Here is a 4671-nt window from a genome sequence, read left to right on the forward strand (position 1 = left end):
GTAGGATCATGTCTTTAAATAAGAGTAACTAACCTATGTATATTTAGTGTAAGTAGCTACAACTCAGCAGTTAGACCAATACTTAAGCCCCTTGTTTAACTAGAGTCCAGAGCGAGGGGGAGTTTGCTAGGGAGACTGCCTGGAAACTCTCTCTCTTTCCTTCCTTCGCTGTAAGCTTGGTGAGAAGAAGCAGGTCAGCAGGGAAAAGGGAACCTTTGAAGACCAAGGAGCAGTGAACAGGTCAGCTTACAGGGAGCTGGCTAGGGAAGGCCTGCTTGGAGAGAGGGGCAGAAGAGAGGCGGCAGGTTTAAGAGACCCAGACAGATGGCTGGAGGATGCTGCAATGCCAGATCCACTGCCAGCTCTTCCTGTGCTTGCACCTGTGAGGTGTCTGTCTAGACAGGACTGTTCACTGTCAAAGCTTCCACCCAGGTCCCGGTTTAGCCAACACAGCCTCACGGCACTGCAGCCCAGCCACACAGCCTGCCAAGGTGGAAGGATGGAGAGGGGCTGCCTGCAAGATGCCTGCTGCCTGTCACCACTGATTGGCTGAGAGGCTGCCTGTTGTGTGGCCATGCCGCTCTCCACCAATCCGTGATGGGGGGGTGAGGCTACATGATGCAACACAGCCTTTGCAACCAATCAGCAATGAGGGGTGGGGCCATATGATGGACAGCCTTGCAGTCAATCAGCAGCAAGGGGTGGAGCCACTGGGATCCCTTGGCCAATCAGTGCTGAGAGGTGGCAGCCATCTTGCCAGCAGCCCTTCATGCCAGCAGCCCCCCTCCTTCCTTCCACCCTGGTGGGCTGTATGGCCAGACCGCAGTGTCATGAGTATGGTTGGCTCCTTCTAAGGAGCCAGCATTTTATTGTACCATGCAGGCATGGGGGAAGAAGCGGCCACCACACACAGCCTGTGAAAATGGTGGCTGGCCCTGGGATTTGCCCACAAAATCAGCTGGCTAGCTCCTTGAGTAAGGTAGACCCCTATAGAGCACCAGACCAGGGGGATGAAGTGGATGAGGCTTTCTTTAAACAGCTAATGGAAGTTTCTAGATCACAGGCCCTGGTTCTCATGGGGGATTTCAATCATCCTGACATCTGCTGGGAGGCAATACAGCAGTGCGCAGGCACTCCAGGAAGTTCTTGGGGAGTGTTGGGGACAATGTCCTGGTGCAAGTGTTGGACAGGCCAACTAGGGGCCATGGTCTTCTTGACCTACTGCTCACAAATTGAGAAGAATCAGTGGGGGATGTAGAAGTGTATGGCAACTTGGGCAGTAGTGACCAGGAGATGACTGTCCAGGATCCTGAGAAAAGGAAGGAAGGAAGGAAGGAGAACAGCAGAGTATGGACCCTGGACTTCAGAAGAACAGGCTTCAGCTCACTCGGGGGAACTGAAGGGCAGGATCCCCTGGGAGGCCAGTCTAAGGGAGCTGGCTGTACTTTAAAGAAACCTGAGGAATGAACCATCCTGATGTGCAAGAAGACTAGCAAGTATAGCAGAAGACCAGCTTGTCTTAGCAGAGAATTATTCAGTGATCTACACCACAAAAAGGAAGCTTACAAGAAGTAGAAACTTGGATAGATGACTAGGGAGGAGTGTAAGAGTATTGCTAAGAAAGGCCAAAGTGCAAATAGAGTTGCAGCTAGCAAGTGACATGAAGGGTTTCTACAAGTATGTCAGTAACAAGAGGAAGATCAGGGAGAGCGTGAGTCCCTTACTGAATGTGGCAGTTGATGCAGAAAAGGCTGAAGTACTCAATCCCTTTTTTTTTTTTATCTCAGTCTTCACAAGCAAGGTCAGCTTCTAGACTACTGTTCTTTTCTAGTCCTACACTTAAGACAAAACAATCCCATGCACCAGTACAGGCTGGGGACTTACTGGCTAAGCAGCAACTCTACAGAAAAGGACATGGGGGCTACAGCAGATCAAGGAAAGTAATTATTTTCCTCTATACAGCCCTGGTGAGGTCACATCTGGAGTACTGTGTCCAGTTTTGGGTCCCCCACTACAGAAAGGGTGTGGACAAATTAGGAATAGTTCAGCAGAGGGCAATGGAAATGTTTCGGAGGCTGGGAGACATGACTTCTGAGAGGCTGAGGGAACTGGACTTATTTAGTCTGGAGAAGAGAAGACTCGGGGGTGGGGATTCAATAGCAGCCTTCAACTCCCTGAAGGGTGGTTCCAAAGATGGAGCTGGACTGTTCTCAGTGGTGGCAGATGACAGAACAAGGAGCAATAGTGTCAAGTTGCAGCAAGGGAAGCGTACATTAGATCTTAGGAAAAACATTCTCACTAGGAGGGTAGAAAAGCACTGCAACAGTATACCCAGAAAGGTGGTGGTATCTCCATCCTCAGAGGTTTTTAAGACCCGGATAGACAAAGCTTTGGCTGGGATGATCTAGTTGGGGATAGTCCTGCTTTGAGCAGGGTGTTAGACTAGATGACCTCCTGAACCTAATTTTCTATGATTCTATGGGCAGGAAATATGGGCATTGCCACAAGGCACACTCATTCCTAATTCCTAGTGTGGGCATACCTTTCTGACTGAGATCTCACAGGACTCCTGTAATATAGGGGAGTATTATTGAGCCCCTGTTGCGTATGGGTAAAGATGGGACCGAGATCAGCCTTGAGGTAAGCTCATGCATGGGCTAGAATTTGAGAGAACTGGACTGAGCTAGGCTGGGATTTCAGAGACCTGACTCTACCAGGGCTGCCCTATAAGTCACTGGAGGAGCCCAGACTGCAATTTATACCTGTTACTTCCCTACCCTCCAGGCAGTCTCACAGGCTGTGCCACTTCCCTTGTTTTAGAAGGGCAGATTTCTTCTTTACAGCGTTAAGTCTTAGCCCCAGAAGGGGCAGAAGCTCAGAGGCACAGGCCCAGGACTACCAGCCTAGAGCAACTGGAGCCTGGAACAAGTGCTAAGAGTGGAAAAGCTGCCTTGGTACATGACTCTCAACACTGACTAAGGCACGTTAATTTCTGTAGTCTTCCTTAAAAGCTAGTCGGCCTGCTGTGCAGACAAGATTCAGTCCTAGGACTTGTTCAGCCAGAACGTCTTGATCAGTTCTGCTCCCTGCCCATTTTCTGACAATGGCTTTTCCTAACTTTGCTCTTCCTAATTCTTGTTGCCTGAAAGAAAAGACTTCCCCAAATTGATAACACTATTTTTCCGCACATGTCAACCCTATAAAGGGGGCACAGTGTGGTTCTGCAGCTGCAGCACTGGCCTAGGAGTTCAGACCTGAGTTCTAGTCCTGGCTCTGCCACTGACTGACCTTCTGGGTAACCTATAGTTTCCTTCCCCTCTCTGTGCCTCAGTTTTCCTTTGTACAAAATGAGGATGATGATGAGACCAATCTCCTTTGTAAAGTACTCTGAGATCTCTGGGAATGAGAATGTGTCATTACCTCACACTGAGAGCTCCAGGTTGGTAATCTGTGAGTGAGTGGGGAAGCAACCGGACTCTCAAAGTGTTCTTACTTGGGTGAAACACTCATTCTCACATTATACATTACGATTTTTACACAAATTGGAAAGGTTTAATAAAGGAATAATCCTCACGGTGAAAAATGGCCAATTACTTGCTATAAATGATTGCTAGAATGAGTCAGTCGGTTGCCTATAACCTGCTCCTGATGTGCCTCTGACACTTTACTCATATTACAGCATGCTTATAAAATCTATCAACTATTTATTAACCCTCTATTAATACAGAGTAAGTGACCACAAGCGCCACAAAGTCATGCAATACCTCCAAGGATATAGGTAGAGTATTTCCTGCGGCACGGCGGGGAATACTGCTTGAAAAGCAAAAGAACACGGCACGGTCGTGCAAGAAGTGAAGAACACCCTGGCAGCCTGGCACGGCAGAGAAAGCTTGGGGGGGGGAGTCAAAGCGAGTTGATATTTAGACCGAGCACCAGAGTCGGTGCCTAAGGAGTTTGGGGGACGTAGAACAAGTGCCCCAGGTCTGTTGCAACAACCTCATCTGACAGCCATGCTGTCCATGGGGGGAGGTAGGGATGGCTGGTGGTTTGATTAGATACATGGACATCATTTATATAGATTGATGTGTATAGATAGATGTGTATGTATGTATATAGATATAGGTGTATATGTATGTATGGGGGGTGTGGATAGATTTTTTTTTTTTTTTTTTTTTTTAAGGAAAACTTTTCATGTTCCCAGACAAATCAATTCCAAATCCGTGAGTGGTTCAAGAACCAAATGTGGCTCTTCTCTCCGCAAACATCCCCGTGGGGGCGTCCTACGTGCAGGCCCAAGCCCGGAGCTTGGGGTTCGGCTGCCCCCGAGTTTCGCTCGCCCTCAGAGCAAGCCAGGGAGGAGTCTCCCACTTCCATAAAGCCAAGATGTTCCCGCTGGAAAGGAAAGTGGGAGGTGAACTGTACATTACCTCCGCGGCACTACCCCGCGCCAGAAAAGCGGTTATCCCCGGCCCCTAGGAAAACCGCCTGAGTGGTCGCGGTTTACACGGACGTGGTTCCTCTGGGATCCTCAACCCCTCCAGGTCGGTGTGCGGCCTAGGACCAGCGCGTGCCCCGGGAGCGCGGGCGCAGGCCCAGCCCGGCCTTCCCGGCGCCCCTCGCGCCCGCTCAGCCTCCCCCGCCGGGCTCCAGTTGCTATGGAGACAGCGGGGG

The sequence above is a fragment of the Alligator sinensis genome, unplaced genomic scaffold (genome assembly GCF_000455745.1).
Source record: "Alligator sinensis unplaced genomic scaffold, ASM45574v1 scaffold157_1, whole genome shotgun sequence".
NCBI classification, from domain to species: domain Eukaryota; kingdom Metazoa; phylum Chordata; order Crocodylia; family Alligatoridae; genus Alligator; species Alligator sinensis.